At 35.5% G+C, this 17,957-nt stretch overlaps 1 protein-coding gene across 6 annotated transcripts in view; it reads right to left on the reverse strand.

Moving 5' to 3' along the window:
* Nucleotides 1-17,957, reverse strand: part of LRRIQ3 (leucine rich repeats and IQ motif containing 3) — a 218,557-nt gene that overhangs the window by 25,055 nt on the left and 175,545 nt on the right. The gene's annotated exons all lie outside the window — the stretch shown is intronic.

Consider the following 17,957-nt stretch of genomic DNA (forward strand, 5'->3'; position numbering starts at 1 on the left):
CAATTTTTTTTTCCAAAAGTTATGCTTATTGGTCTTAGGAAAAGATGTTTCCCATGTTTAACTAATTCCTTTACCAAAATTACATCTCTAATAACTATAGTCTACAACAGTTTTATTTTTTCTAATAGAAAATTATCTTAAAGTCTTTATATGTCAAATGCAAATCCACTGGTAGAGATTTGATGGAAGTTGAAGTGACCATAAAGAAGGGTAGGACCTAGGTGGCAGCAGGGAAGAAGCAAACAGGCATGTTTTTCACTAGGGGCCATAGGAATATTAACATTAGAAAAGGAAGCAGTCTAAAGTGAAGTAGAAAATCAAGTCTAGCAAATATAAAAGGTAATATACCAGGATACAAAGTCAAAGTGTCTTGAAAAGTCTATTAAAAGTTTGGGTCCAAAGCAAGGCACTAGACACAGAGGAACAAAATACAGAATTTCAGTTCTAGAGTTCTAGAGTAAATAGGATATGGTCTGGGGAACCACCTAGAAAAAGTATTCTTTTGTGTTATTTGATTTTCTGTATAAATCTTGGCATGAGAAAGCTGGCCTAGAATAAAAAGATCAGGGATAGAAAACACAACTTTAATAAGTTACTAAAGATTCTGGTCATCGATTTCAATTCATATGGGGGATTGGGATATTTTTCCCCATACCACCAAGCAATGCTCCAACACCATCCAGGTGTCCTGCAATTCAAAGTAATTCTGACACTCTGTCTACCTGGAGATAGGGTCACCTCCCATAGGTTAAAAAGTTTCAGTCCTACAAAATAGTCCCTACACCCTTCAGATGCCAATCACAAGTCCAAGTTAACACCTGAGCTCTGACAAACTGGCTATAGATTAGAGGTTCCACTAATCCCCGCTTGGGTTCAATTTGCGAGAGTGGCTCACAGAACTCAGAGAAACATTTTACATTTTACTTATTAGACTACTGTTTTTTTATAGAAGGATATAACTCATGAGCCGCCAGACAGAAGAGATGCATAGGGCAAGGTACGGGGAAAGGGAACAAAGCTTCCATGCTGTCTCTCCAAGCACACCATTCTGCCCAAATCTCCACGTGCTCACCAACATACAAGCTCTTAGAACCCAGTCCTTCTGGTTTTTTACAGAGGCTTCATTACATAGGCATTATTGAGTATACCATTGGCCATTAGAATCAAATTCAATCTCCATCTCCTCACCACTTTCCAGTGTTGAGGGTGGGACAGAACTTTCCAACGCTCTAACCATGGGGCTGGTTCCCCTGGCAACCAGTCTTAGGTATGAGCCAAAAATCAGCTAACATAACAAGACATTTGTGTTGCTCTTCTCTCATCACTTAGAAAATTCCAAGCATTTTAGGAGTTCTGTGCTAGAACCAAAGACAAAGACCAAATATATTTTTCTTATTATAAATCACAGTATCAGTTACCAACATACATCAGTTTGCTCTTTCATAGCTTAATGCAGTGAATTATGAGACTGCAAGTTCTTTGAAAATAGGAGCCATACTTTATAGTAACTACATATATACTACATATATACTAACTAGCGTCTACTAACTACATTTACTTTGTAGATGATGATTGAGATGTCTCTCATTGGCTGATTGAACATAATCCCATTAACAGTTTTCCAAAGTCTCCCAGTTTCAGGGTACCCGGGTATCTCAGTCAGTTCAATGTCAGACTTTTGATTTCAGTTCAGGTCATGATCTTAGTGTCGTAAGATTGAGCCCCACAAGCGGCTGCACAGTGGGCATGAAGCCTGCTAGAGATTCTCTCTCCCTCTGCCCCTCCCAGCCCTCCTATTAGCATGCACCCACAAGCCGTCTCTGTCTTAAAAAAAAAAAAAAAAAGTCTCCCAATTTCTTTCTCTGCTTCTAGACATTGCTCCATGCTATAGAATATATCTTCCTAAAACAGGATTCTAATCATATCATGCACCCAAATGGAAACAAAACCTTCATGGTTCTCCACTTACAGAATGAAGGATAGTTGCACTTTTAAGCCTAGGATCCTTCATCATAGGGAAAGAGCTTCATTTTTTTCCCCTATACATACACAACATCTTCCCGTCTTCGGCACTTTGCTTATATTATTCTATGCTTTGTCCAGTATGTTCTTTTCCTTATCTGCATATGTGCTTAAATTCTATCCATTATTTAAAGCCTCTTCACATTCTTATTCTTATTCTTTACATAAAGAATTGATATATTTTATTACCTGTGATATCAATCCCTTCCTCATAGAATTTATCACAATATGGGATGCCTGGGTGCCTCTGTCAGTTAAGCGTCTGCCTTTGGCTTAGGTCATGATCTCAGGGTCCTGGGATCAAACCCCATTGGCTCCTTGTTCAGTGGGGAGGTCTGCTTCTCCCTCTACCTCCTGCTACCACCTGTGATCTCTGTCTCTCTCTCAAATAAATAAAATAAATAAAACCTTTAAAAACAAAAAACCTTATCACAATCCATTTATATTAAAGCTCTATGTAGAAATTCTTAGACATAGTATCAAACTAGATATAAGCTCCATAGGAGTAGGATTCATGTTTTCTTTCATCCTCCATTCCTAGCCATTAGCCTAGTATTTTGCAGAGAGGAGGGTCTTTTCTGCAGGGGTGGGGTATGGAGTAAACTAAACAGTAGATGCCAAAAAGTACATGTGTTAGATGAATGAATATATGAAATAATCTTGTTGCTCAAGAGTAATTTGTCTTTTATAGTGGTAGAAGTCTAAAATTTGGAGACAGGCAGGTTGGATTTGAATCCTATTTTTACCACTTACGTGGCCTAGGCAAGTTATTTAATTCTCTGTGCTTCAGTATACTCACTATAAGATGGCTATAATAATATCCAATTTATAGGGTTCATACAGGATTAAATGACTTAATAAAATGTAAAATGCCTGATAAAACTTGATATTTATGTATTAGAACAATGCCTTATAATGAGTAAGAGCCACATGTTAGTTATTATTACTTTTTCATTATATTTTATCTGGAAAATTTGGAGTTTATCTTATCTCCTTAATTCCATCAATAGTATAGTTCAAATAGCCAGATAATCGAATAACGAGTGGGGAAAATACAGCAAAGCACTTCTATTACTCCTTTCAACATCCAATGTATATTGAAGTATAGAATATACAGGAAGCCTTCTTTGTATGCTTATTTTGTTTCAAGACTTTATAATTAATCTCACTAGCTATTGTAAAAATAGAAGCCAACTGATGGAAGTGTTCTCATCTTTTTATAACCAAATTTATAAACCTATCTGCATGTTAATGCACTATCATCTTCTACCCTGATACAATTAAAAAAACACCCTTTCCTTCAGCAGCAGTCAAATTTTTCACATGTACTTTGGTCCCATCAGCCTTTACTTTCCCTTCTCCAATTATCTTAATGTTCTCCTTCTTTTTTAAAAAAGATTTATTTATTTATTTGAGAGAGAGAACGCACAAGCAGGGAAGCCGTAGGCAGGAGAAACAGGCTCCCCACTGAGCAAGGAGCCTGATATGGGACTCAATTCCCAGACCCTGGGATCATGACCTGAGCCAAAGCTTGCGGCATAACCAACTGAGCCACCCAGACATCCCATGTACTCCTTTATCATTGCCTCTCTACTGGATAATTCCCATCAAACCACCAAGGCAAGCACTACAACATTCTCTTCATCCTCATTGCCCTCTAGCAAGCATTCTACTTTTCCTGTTCAATTTTAGAATAAAAACTATTGAAAGAGTTGTCTCCTTTTCATCACCTTTCATATTTTTTCAGCTTATTTAGATATGGATCTTACCTCTACTATTCCCCTCCAAATTTTGAAACTCTTTCTACCAAAGGCTTTCATGGTGATAAACACAAAAAATACCTTTTTTTCTGTTCTAATTTTTCGTAACTCTCAGTAGTGCTTAGCACAGTTGTTTCTCCTTCTTGAAATCTTTTTTTTTTCTTTCAAATTCTGATTTGCAGAATTGCTGAAGCTCTCCTGATATCTTAACGAATTCTTTTTTCTTCTTCTAGATTCCTTGAAGCTCCCCTGATTTTTCTCTAGCTTTTCTGATTGCTCTTGATTTGCAGATTCTTTGTCCAGCAAATCTCTGGAGTTCTTGAGGGCTTGATATTATTGATGTATTAGGTCTCCTTCCCATGTACAACTCTCTTCTTAAATGAATCATACTCACAGTTTGTATGAGTCTGTGCACTGGTAACTCTCATATTTATCACCTCCACTTGGAAGTCTTAAAGGTATTTTTTCAAAGTTGGTACATTCAATTTTTTGCTCCCAGAAACCAATTCCCACTAAAATCAGCCCTATTTCAGCAAATACTACCTGCTAATTTATTCTTCCCATATCAATTTTATCAATTAATATATAGATTTAACCTCAGAAATATAACTAAAATTAATTATTTTTTCCCTCCTTTTCCCTCCATTAGTTTCCTTCAGGTTTCTATCAGTTCTTAGTTTGACCAACTGCAGTGGCTTGAGTAATCTCCATATATCCCAATGCACAACACACTTCATTACCCACATAGTGATCAAGTCAGAGTCATCTCTTACAACTTTGGCTTTAAAGTCTTGTGGCTTTCATATGAGCTCATGATAAAAGTCATTTATTTGCCATAGCCTACAAAAACTTACATGATTTTACACTGTTGTACTTATACAACTACTTCTAACCATATCTATAATGCATAGCCAAGACATAAATGATATGTGGGTTAATTCTCAGGCACTATTTAGAGTGTCAGAACTATAAATGATAAAAAGAAGTTGTTTCCTCTATTACAATTTTGCAAGTGAAAAGTCCGAATTGACTTAGATAAATATGGGGGCCCCCTCTACTATTAGCTAGAGTCTTCAAAAAGTGAAAACAGTGCTGGCTTAAGAATCATATAGTCTGAAAAAAAAACAAAAAGAAAAACCTCACCAACCTTAAAGCCTATTAGAGGAGACAAATGGGTAAAGCATGTGTCTTCAAAATACTGTAGCTAATGGTAAGGTAAAAGTACATGTATGCAAGAAGCGTTGCAACCATAGAAGAAAGACACTACCCTATCTGGGTTAGTGAGCTGGTTGTCAGCAAAACTGTTCTGGAGAAGGTAACAGCTAGATTTATTTTTAAAGAGAATATTTGTTTTATATTATATTACTGTAAGTCCATGTTTGGGGTATATGAAAAAATTCAATGAATTTGCAAAAGAACAGGAAACAGGGTATTCCCAGGATGGGGGAATCATAAAGATACAGATGTGAAAAAAAAGATATATGTGAAATTTGGCTTTATAAAATATATAGTCAGCAGCTATTATCAGCAGTTAGTTGCTACAGATGTCCAGCAAGCAGGTGGATAAATGAGCTGAATCTAAATGCTGCAAGAGAGGACAAATCAGGAGATAAATATTTGGAGCCAATCGCAGAGGTTTTATAGATAAAACTGTAAGCATATTCAAGAGCTACAAGAGAAGTAAGGATGAAACCTTGGGGAAATTGATTTAATATGTACATGATAGGTAAGCCAAACATTAAGAAGAAAAAAAAATCTGTGGCTATAGCCTTTTGCTATGTAAGCCTCTAAAGAAATCACTACATGTAAGAGACTTGGCATATGTATACACCTAGTTTGCCATGGAAAGTCCCTGTCTTTGCCTGCTGTCCTGGTGAAGTTTATTAACAGCAACTGCTTTCACTCAGAAATGACACATGTTGGAAGGTAAATCATTGGGTCACCTTAGCTATAGGGACTTGCCCAATAACAGACAAGTAGGAGAGTACGACTGTGCTGTCTGCATTGTTTTAAGTTACATTAATATCTTAGTACAATGGCCAGGACTTGATAGATACATAGTAAATGATTTTGTTAAAACATAGGTTACCAGATCCTCAAGGTTCAATGAAAGTTGAGACCATGTTTGTTTTGTTCACTACTTTATACTAATTACTTAGAAGAATGTCTGGTGCATAACAGGCTTTCAATAAATATGTGAATATTTATTGAATTAATGAATATTTTTCTACAGACAGCAAGGCCAAATCAGGGGTACTCTTCAGTTTGGGAGGTGGACTGTTGATTTTTAATTGACACTTTCCTCTCATCTTTTGCACCCTCACTTTCTGTATTCCCCAAATCTATTGTTATTCCCTTTAGGAACCCCACACTTCAAATATAACAGCATAACTTCTGAACAGGACTTAGACACTTCTATTTCTTACCTTTGGCTCAGGCTATTCCCACTTATTTGAAAGGCCTTATTTGCATCACCATCTTTATAAAAAGATCATTCATCTTGAATAACATAAATACTGTCATTTATTGAACTCTTATCATGTAGCCTCTAAGGTTACTTCTTTACATATACATTTATCATTTATTTTAATATTGATAAACCTGTAAGGTAGATGGTATTAATCACTAACCATAATGATACAGCTAAAACACACCGAGTGTTTGCTATATATCACATTGTTCCACATCTTTTATATAAATGATCTCATTTAGTCTCCTCAACAACCTTATGAAGTAAGTACTGTACTATTTTTATCCCCATTTTTCAGATAAAGAAACTGAGGCTTAGAGAAATAGCCAATATGTTGGAGTAAGATCCTAGCATATGGCTAACACCTGGGAAAAAAAGAAACAAAAGAAAACAACAAAACAAAGAACAAATATCTGGGACTAGAGAATAAACAAAAACAGATAATGACCTGTTAAAAACATTCATACCCTTAAAACAGAATCCAGAGTATACAACATTTGTGATGCCCTCAATATAATCCAAAGTATGTAATATGAATGATAATTATATCATGAATGATATCACTTCATATAAAATACAGAAATCATGCAATCATATAAACCATTTAAACTCATCCTTTCTGTATTTTATGTGAAGTGGTACAATATTAAATAGATTGTGCAAAGTTAAGGATTTATATTAAAATCCCTACAGAAAATTAACATATAATGCAAAGAGGTTCAACTGAAAATCCGAAGGATAAATTAAAATAGATTACAAAAATAGTTGAATAAACAAAAAGAAGATAGGATGGGGTGCCTGGGTGGCTCAGAAGGTTGAATCTCTGCCTTCAGTTCAGGTCATGGTCTAAGGGTCCTGGGATCCAAATCCCACCCCCAACCCCCCCACCCTCCTCCCACCCCCCCCCCCATTGGGCTCTCTGCTCAGTGGGGAGCCTACTTCCCCTTCTCTTTCTCTGCCTGCCTCTCTGCCTACTTGTGATCTCTTTCATTGTGTCACAGAAATAATTAAAATCTTTAAAAACAAAAAGACAGGAAAAAATAAGCAGAGAAACAAAAGACTAAGGACAGAAAATAAATAATAAAATGTTGCTGACCTAATAGGATTAGTGTCCTGTTTAGAAGAGACACCAAAGATCTCACTTTCCACATCTCTCCATGAACACACACACTAAAAATGGGTCATATGAACACACAGAAAATGGTTGCCATGCTAGCATTTTGATCCTGGACTTCCAGCCTCCAGAACTGAAAAAATAAATTTCTGTTTAAGCCACTCAGCGTGTGGTATTTTTTTATGGGGGTCTGAGCAGGCTAATACAAAAAAAAAAAAAAAAAAAAAAAAAAGGAGTACCCTCTCTTCTGAATTTCTAAGCATCATTCCTTGGCTGGTATGCTGTTGCACACCAGTATGCTGTTAGTGAATAATGGGAGTGCTCAGTGACATTGATTACTCTGGTCCGGGGTGGAGTTGCTACAGCCTCTAGGCTCCCTTTGGCATAAATTTCAACTAGACTTCAGAGTTCAAGTGGGGTCTGACATTATTCTGCAGTTATAGCAATAGAGAGGGGCTCAGGAGGGATTCTATCACTTGAAAAACACTTAGACAGTGAGTTACTGTGTGTGGTGCTGTTTACCATTGACAAGAGGCTCATGGAATAGGTGTTTAAAAAGCATAACACAGGGGTGCCTGGGTGGCTCAGTGGGTTAAAGCCTCTGCCTTTGGCTCGGGTCATGATCCGAGGATCCTGGGATCGAGCCCTGCATCAGGCTCTCTACTTAGCAGGGAGCCTGCTTCCTCCTCTCTCTCTGCCTGCCTCTCTGCCTACTTGTGGTCTCTGTCTGTCAAATAAATAAATAAATTCTTTAAAAAAAAGTTTTAAAATAAGAATGATATGAAAATTCAATTAGATTTAGTCCATTCACATTTACACACACACACACACACACACATGTCTTACATTCATCAATGAAAGAAATGGGGAAAATTCACACACAGAATCTTTCAACTATTGGAATTGTCTGAATGACTATAAAATTGTTTTATATTTTTGGGGCTTGCAGGTGGCTCAGTCAGTTAAGCGTCTAACTCAGGTTATGATCTCAGGGTCCTGAGATCTAGCTCTAAGTTGAACTCTGCACTCAGCAGGGAGTCTACTGAATACTGTACTATTTTTTTTTCTCGCTCTCTCTCCCTCTGCTCCTTCCCCACTCCCCCACTCTCTAAAAATAAATAAATAAACCCCTGAAAAAATATTTTATATTTTATCAGTTAGTCAACCTGAGTAACTTGTTATTGGAGACTATGAAGGCTTAAAAAATTATCAGTAAAACTTGGTGCATTAGTTACCTATTGCTACTTTTAAAAATTACTCTTATTCATGGAGCATAACAAATAGCATGGAGGACAAGGGGAGTTAGAGAGGAGAAGGGAGTTGAGGGAAATTGGAAGGGAAGGTGAACCATGAGAGACTATGAACTCTGAAAAACAATCTGAGGGTTTTGAAGGGGTGGAGGATGGGAGGTTGGGGGAACCAGGTGGTGGATATTGGAGAGGGCACGGATTGCATGGAACACTGGGTATGGTGCAAAAACAATGAATACTGTTACACTGAAAATAAAGTAAAAAAGTTAAAAAAAATACTCTAAAACATATGGGCTTTAAAACAATAGACATTTATTACTTCAAAATTTCTTTGAGTTAAACTTTTAAGAGATGCCTAGTTGGTGGTTGTGGCTCAGTTTCCCAATAATGTCACAGTGAAGATGTGAACCAAGGTTGCAGTGGTCCAAAGCTTAACTGGAGGATGTGGAGGACTTCATTCCAAGATGGCTCATTCACATGACTATTCAGAGGTCTATGTTCCTTAATGCCTATTGGCAGAAGGCCTTAGTTCCTTGCTCGATGGGACTTTCAAAAGAACTGTTTGGACGTCACCCAGATCAAGTAATCTGTCAGAAAGAGCTCAGAGGAGGACACATATCTTTTATGATGATCTTGTAAGACACACACCATTTCTTTTGCCATATTGTTCATTTTATGCAAATCAGTAATCCACCCAACAATGAGAGAACTAGGCTCCACTTTTTTTTTTTTTTTTTAAGATTTTATTTATTTATTTTTCAGAGAGAGAGCGAGAGCGAGCACAGGCAGACAGAGTGGAAGGCAGAGACAGAGGGAGAGGGAGACGCAGGCTCCCTGCGGGGCAAGGAGCCCGATGTGGGACTCGATCCCAGGACGCTGGGATCATGACCTGAGCCGAAGGCAGCTGCTCAACCAACTGAGCCACCCAGGCGTCCCTAGGCTCCACTTTTTAAGGAAAGTATGCAAAGGGTTTGTGAACATATTTTACAATCATTGTATCTGATATAAAGATTTTACATTCATGGAAATCAAGCTCAAGTTCATCAAACAGTTGTAAAGACATCATTTCAAAGCTTTATATAAATTCAATATTTAATTTCTTATTTAATAATTCATATCCTATTATTATCACCATAATAACATAAATGGAATATAATTATATATTTTCCCCAGATTACAAACTCTCTCTCTTTTGTAACCTAGTACACTTTACAATAGTATTTTTATTATTACAGATTTCTGCCATGACTTAAAACATTTGGAAGCACTATCTTATGGCAGTGGGATAAAACACATTCATAGAGTTTATAGAGGAATTTGTTTATGCTATAACTGCCTATCTTAACATCTTGGGTAAATTTCCATTTTTGGAGAATAGGGAACATATCTTATATATTCTTGTGTCTGTCCTCTACTACAGCTAGCACGATGTTTTGTATTTTTGGTTTTCAATTTTTTAAATTCAACTATTTGTTGAATATTAATATTTATACTCAAAACAAATTTTATTTATTAAAGACTTATTTATTCATTTGAGAGAGAGAGAGTGCACATGGGGGTGAGCAACAGAGGATAGGAAGTGAGCATCTAAGCTGACTTCATGCTGAGAATGGAGCCTGACAAGGGCTGGGTCTCATGAGGTTGAGATCAGGATCTGAGCTGAAAACAAGGATCTTAACCGACTGTGCCACCCAGAGAACCTTCAAAATGAATTTTAAAAATACATATTGTACTTCTAAATATATTACTTTTTTTTCAAAGACAGTTTGTGTCTTACAAGGAAGTCAAGAGTCTCACTTAAACTAATGTAATATTGTATGTCAACCATACTTCCATTAAAAAAAAAAAAAAGAGTCCCACAATAAGAATTAGGTATAGCAGAAGGAAAATCATTTTTTAATATCTAATAGTACTTCTTTTGTCACATTAACTTATTTTATTTCCTTCCTTTTCCTTTATTCTGACACCTTTCATCTGCTTACTGTTTTATAGCCTTTTTGTTTTGCCTTTCTTGTCTCTTACCTGAAAATGAAACCAAATGTCTTTATTAGATCCTGCTGATAGCATTAAGGGCCAAAACAGTGACTATATTAAGCTAGGAGCTTAAAAAGTGAACTTTCTAAACCAACAAGTGTTAAGGTCTACATGTGTAACAGCTTCCTATCAGTTATATTTTTCTTGCTGCTCTGGCATTATGATAAGGCAAGAAAGATAATCACAAAAGCCATACATATACAAGTTCAAATCTGGGAGATAAACTGGTGATCTGATACATAAACACCTTCTGAATGATGTGGAGTTGCTCAACATCCAGAAAAAACTTTTCAGTAATAGACCCTAAAATGGGCCTATTGGTGAATTAGGGAATTGACAATAAATATAATCCAAAGGGCTAAAGGTCATCTATCTAGACATACGAAGCAAGCAATAATGGAAAAGGTATCACCTTTGGATATGAAGGGCACTGGCATAAAGTAATGCAAACAAACTGTCAAATCACAGCTCACACAGAATAAGAAAAATGTGACACGAGATAGTTTGAATTCTGTATCTCTTATCCAAGCTTACCATAAGAAAATGCCTAGAGATAGAATAATGCATATATTCCAAACTTACTTGGCACTGCTATGGAATTAGCCCTTAACTTAAATTACTAAGTCATAGAAGAAAACAGTTTATATAATTCTATTTAACCTTTTCCTTTTCAAAAAAATTTTCCTTTTCTATAGCAATTCTTTCTTAATTTTCATAGAAAAAAAAATTTAGAATTGTCTATTTGAATTGCAGGCTTAGAAATAACAATTACTTACTTGACTATTGATCTAAAGAGAAGTCAAACAATGCCAAATATGAAGTATTAAAGCAGATTCTCATTGCACATTTAGTCTGAAAGACCAGAGCAGGATTTCAGAATTATGACTGAAAATTGAGTTTACACATAGGTGTTCTCAGAAACCCTTGATTAAATTCTTAATAGATCAGAAGCCCTTTAACTCTCACTGTAAAACTAATTATTCTTTTTTGCCTCTTGTCTATAAAAAGACATATTTAACAAATTGTAACTATTAAGCAAATAACATGAAATTCTGAAATACCTTCCATGCAAAAGATAGCTAGCTTTTTAAAAAATGTTCGTACCAAAAAAAAAAAAAAAAAAAAACAACGGAAAAGGATCTATTAAACAAGCCCTGAGTAAAATAATAGATCCATGATTACTTTTCACCCTGTCAATGATTTCTGTCCCAAAGTACATTAAAAAATAACCTAAAGATCTTCATACTTAGAAACAGAAGCTTCACTACAAGGAAATCTTTAGTATCTAACACATTCTCCTCTCCCTAAAATCTGCTCAGAATCTAAATATGGTCAGAAGTTTTTCTGGGGCACCTGGGGTGGTTCAGTTGGTTAGGCAACTGCCTTTGGCTCAGGTCATGATCCCAGAGTCCTGGGATTGAGTACTGCATTGGGCTCCCAGCTCCATGGGAAGTCCGCCTCTCCCTCTGACCTTCTCCCCTCTCACGCTCTCTTTCACTCTCTCTCTCTCTCTCAAATAAATAAAATATTGAAAAAAAAAAGAAGTTTTTCTGGTTCTTAGTGTTTTCTTTTTTCTATTTCTTAAGCAGAGTGTTGACAGACGAAATGCTTTTTAATACTGTTTGGTAGATAACAAAGGAGCATAAAAATAACTTTTTAAATACTTAGGAATAAATTTACCCAAGAAGATGAGAGATCTGTACACTAAAAACATTAAGACACTGATGAAAAGAAATGAAGAAGACATAAATAAATAGAAAGATATCTTGTATTCAGTGAACTGGAAGAATTAATATTGTTAAAGACCTATACTACCCAACGCTATCTACAAATTCAATGCAACCTTATCAGAACACTAATGGCATTTTTTAAAAATAAAAATAGATAAAATTCTACAATTCATATGGAACCACAAAAGACAAATCAATCTTAAGTAAGTAAGAACAAAGCTAGAGGCATAACACTTCCTGATTTCAAAATATACATTACTACAGTAATCAAAACAGTAAAATAGTAGCATAAAGACAGACATATTGACTAGTGGAACAAAATAGAAAGCCCAGAAATCAATCAACACACATACAGTCAGCTGAACTTTGACAAGGATGCCAAGAAAGGATAAGGGAAAGGATAAGGGGAAAGGATAAGGTCTTCAACAAATGGTGCTGGGAAAACTGGATGCATACATGGAAAAGAATGAAACTGGAACCTTAGCTCACACTATACACAAAAAAAAATCACTCAAAATGTATTAAAACCTTAAAGTATGACCTGAAACTATAAAACTCCTAGAAGAAATGTAGGGGAAGAGCTGCATGGTACTGGTCTTGACAATGATTTTATGGATATAACAAAGCAACAAGAAACAAAAGCAAAATAGACAAGTGGTAGTTTATCAAACTAAAAAGCTCCTGCACAGCAAAGCAAAAAATCAATACACAAAAAAGACAATGGGAGAAGATATTTGCAAACCACATATCTGATAAGGAATTAAGTTCCAAAATATATAAGAAACTCCTTTAATTCAATAATAATAGCAAAACCCTATTACTGGTTTTTCAAATTTTTAAGTGGACTAAAGACTTTAATAGACATTTCTCCAAAGAACATACAAATGGCCAAGAGATATATGAAAAAATGTTCAGAGTCATTAACCATCAGGAAAATGTAAGTCAAGACCACAGTGAGATTTCCCCTTACATGCATCAGGATGGCTATTTTACAAATAAAAGATGACAAATGGTGAGAATGTGGAACACTTGCACACTGTTGGTGGCAATACAAAATGGTTCAGACAGGTGCCTGGGTGGCTTAGTCGGTTAAGTGTCTGCCTTCAGCTCAGGTCATGATCCCAGGGTCCTGGGATTGAGCCCCACATTAGGCTCTCTGCTGAGAAGGAAGTCTGCTTCTCCCTTTCCCTCTGTCCCTCCCCACTCATGTTCTCTCCCTCTCTTTCAAACAAATAAATTAAATCTTTAAAAAAGTAAAGTTATAATCTTAAAAAAATGGTGCAAGACACTATGGAAAATAGCATAAAGATTTCTCAAAATATTAAAAACAGAACTATCATATGATCTAGTAATCCCACTTCTGGGTATTTATCAAAAATAACTGAAATCAGGATCTAGAAGAGATTATTAGCAGTACAATGTTCATTGCAGCACTATACACAACAGCCAAGGTATGGCTAAATGTCTATCAACAGATGAATGAATAAAGAAAATGTGACATATTCACATAATGAAATACACTTAGCATTAAAAAAAGACAGAAGTTCTGAAATAATGAGACAATATAAGAGCTTTGAGGATAATATGCAAACTGAAATAAGCCAGTCACAGGAAGACAAAAACTTCATGATTCCATTTACATGAAGTATCTAAAATTGTCAAATATGTAGAATCAGAATGGGATATTGTTGCCAAGGTCCGAGGGAGGGGGAACTGGGGAGTTACTAAAACTGGCACAGTTTCAGTTCAGCAAGATGATGAGCTCTGGAAAGCTGCTTGTAGAGTACACCATTGTGCCTATAGTCAGCAATACAGTATTGCACAGTTAAAATTTGTTACAAGGGTAGGTCTCATATTAGGTGTTCTTACCACAATAAAATCAAAATCAAAATCAAAATACACAGTTAAGCTTAACCCACAAAAGGCATGCCCCCCCCCCCACTGAATTTGGCAAGTGACTACGATGCAAATAATCATGACTGATATATTTCTTCACTCCCGGATGCTTTCACACTTTTTTACATTTTTTCCCTTGGTTGAAAGATTCAGAGACCAAAAGATATTACCAAATTTCAGTACAGTGGTCAGAATAGCCAGAAAAGCTAGACCTTAAGTATTACTTAAATAAGTCCCCTCAAATAATTCTTACAATATCAACCTCTAAAGGACCCGGTTTTATGATAATTTCCAATAATACAGGTTTCGAAGTAGAAATCAATTAATAGAAATGTCAGAAGTCTCACAGAACCTTCGGAGACTATGTATAGTCTACTATAAAATAGCTATTTAGGCTTTTTAATTGCTACTTGTGGTCATATTAGAGTTCATTTTTCTCTTTTCCTCATTGCTAAATTATTGATTTCTATTTCATTTCAATTGTAAGTCATCCTGGTGCGTTAATGATTCTTCTATTTTAATTTCTTTTTAGATAATGTACCAAGTATGTCTAAGATTCTGTGAGGATTTATCCAGTCTCAGACCTCAAATCTCAAATTCAGTGTTTTATTAATGTAATAGACACCAATTTCCCCCAATGGCAGCTACTTAAAATTACATATGGTCTCAGTGAAGAACTTAATAGCTTCTAGCTTCCTAGAATCATTTTGATTTATTCATCTATTAATTCATCTATCTATCCATCCTTCCATCCACTCATTCATATTTTAGTAGCTTGCAAATTCAATTGAAATTCAGGAATCACAACTATGAAATTTCTTATTAAAACTCCTCTTGGTTCTTAATTTTTTCCTCTAGATTTTATTTTCCTTTTTAATCATTTGAGAATTACTTGGTTTCTGTGGATATTAGCAATTTCTCTTTAATAAAAAATGTCTTATTTGCTAACCACAGCATATATAATAAACAAATATGAAAAGTGCTTACATAAACCAAACATTTGCTATGTGCAAGACACTTTGTTAGACAAGGGTAGTATGAAAGGCAGGATCCCAGGTCTCATGGAACTTTTATTCTAGTGGGAAAAGACATATAACAAATGCATAAATACAAAAATATCAAACAGGAAGAAAGCTCTGATGAAAAATGAGTCCAGGTAAAATGACAAGTCTACTAATTATATGGGATAGGTAAGACATTATATATATATATTTATATTTATATTTATATTTATATTTATATTTAAATCAAAATAATCTCAAGTCAGAAAGACAAGAAGAAATAAAGAGTAGGAAATCTGCAGCAGGGGTAAGAGTTTTCCAGGAGAAATGAGAATCTATTGTAAGGACACTAGGCAGGAGCACATTTGGCCTGTTAGGGACAGAGAGAAAGCCACTAATCACTGGAACCCAGTGAGCCAAAGGAGAAGGGAGTGAGGTACAGTGACAGAAGTATGACGGGGACCAGATTACATGCGGCACTGAAGGCCACACGCACTCATATGAAAAGGCTAGATTTTATTCTGAGATTGAGAGTCATTTAAGAAGGGGAGTAATACGATATGTGATTTTACCATGAGGAAAATGGATTTGAATGTGGAGTCAAGAGTGTAAGGAGAGAAACCAGTTTAAAGGATACTACAGAGGCCCAGGCTAAGATCTGATGGTAGGGCTAGCCTAGAAGCAATGAAATTGCACAGTAAAAGAAAGATTTGGACTATGTTTAGATGCAAAGCCCAAGGGTTTGCTGATGAATTATATCACAAAGGAAAGGAAAAAAAAAAAATCAAGGATGAATGCTAGCATTTCAGCTTGAGGAGCCAGATGGATGGTGATGTCATTTGTTGAGACAGGAAAATACTGGGTGAAAATCAGATTTCATAAACTAGATTAAATGTTTTGAAGTTCATACCTTTCATATTCAAAGACAAGTTAATATTTCACTAATAAGTCATATTTAAATTCTGTATCTTATAAATAATTTTAATTTTTCATTAATATAGTGTCATTTCAAAATTTTTAGCCTGCAAATAAGAAAATCATTTTGAACTATTTTTTTCCCTTTATAAGATTACTAATAATACTCAGATAAGAATGGAGAAAAATGCTATCTTTGTATACTTTTCATTAACAATACCAGATAATTTTGAGACACAACCATAATTTCCACAAACGGAATTCTTCAATACAAGGGCAGCACAGAGTTTACTCTCTGAAAGAAAAATGTTTTCAAAAAAGAAAAAAAGAAATTATCCTTATATCTGTACTTTATATAAACTTCTCTATTTAAGAGCAAAATAACTAAGCTATATTATAGTCAAATTTATATTAAATTATCTCAAAAGATAGTTTTAACTGTCACGTGAAACTTTCAGAAGTCAGGAACACAGGGGCCAGTACCATTTGTAGTCAACAGAGTTTGTTTGGTTCACCTAAATGTATTACAGATTTATGAGCCATCTGTGAGGAAATAAACGGTCTATTTTAAAATCAGTACAGATACGATCAGAACTTTCACAAGTGGGTCTGAAGCAGTTGCTCTCTTCAGCAAAACTGTCTGACACCTTGGCACTAACAGATGGCCTTGTGTGGTAAATAGGCTTTGAGACAGCTTTGAGTTCAGGTAAAGCAAAGATGAGGGAAAGGAATAAGTAAATACAAAAAGAGAGTAGTGACATCAACTTCTGTCATCCATTGTTTTCTGTGATTTGTTAGGCACACAAATGTCATGAAGTTTGGTCACACAGGGGCCATTTCTTCTTTTGAGGTTAACTTTCTTAGTAGCAATACAAAAAGGTCTTAAGTCTTTCCCTAAGCCATGCCACTGACATATACACACATAATATGATATAAATAGCCCAAGATATGAGCCAAGATCACCACAAAAAAGAATATGGTGGGATTATGGACATTGGGGAGGGTATGTGCTTTGGTGAGTGCTGTGAAGTGTGTAAACCTGGTGATTCACAGACCTGTACCTCTGGGGATAAAAATATATGTTTATAAAAAAAATAAAAAATTAAAATACACACACACAAAAAAGATTATGGTTTATAAAAAAAAAAAAAAGAAAAAAAGGTAAGGTATGCCTGAGTGGCATGATTGTTTGAGTGGCAGACTCTTGGTTTCCACTCAGGTGGTGATTTCAGGGTCATATGATCTAGTCCCATGTTGCGCTTAGCACAGAGTCGGCTTAGGATTCTCTCTCCTTCTGTCCTTTCCCCTGATCATTTGTGCACACTCTCCCTCTCTCAAAATAAATAAATAAATCTTTTTAAAAAATCACACATTCATATGTAACAAAACTATATTGGGGATTGATTCCAATAGGAGAGAAAGTTATAGAGAAGCAGAGAAATTATTTCCCCACTTAATACCATTAATTAGACATTTTTGTGAAAATGTTATCTAGGAATCTATTTCTCTATAGTCACGTGGGAAAAACTGTAATGCATCACATGTTAACCACAAAATCATATAATTTCCAAAAATTTTTAAAAAAACACAAAAGCAATGAAACTGATGTCTATAAGTACCTTTCATAGTAACAAGCAAAATACTTGAAACATTGTCACTTGATCATCAGCTAGTAAGGTTGTTTACAAATAGTTGTTTCAACTGCAATGAAATGTCTCCTGTTGTAGCAACAACATCTCAGATGAACATCCTCATTGTTGACATC

This window comes from Mustela nivalis (assembly GCF_964662115.1).
Source record: "Mustela nivalis genome assembly, chromosome: 10".
In the NCBI taxonomy this organism is placed as follows: Eukaryota; Metazoa; Chordata; class Mammalia; order Carnivora; family Mustelidae; genus Mustela; species Mustela nivalis.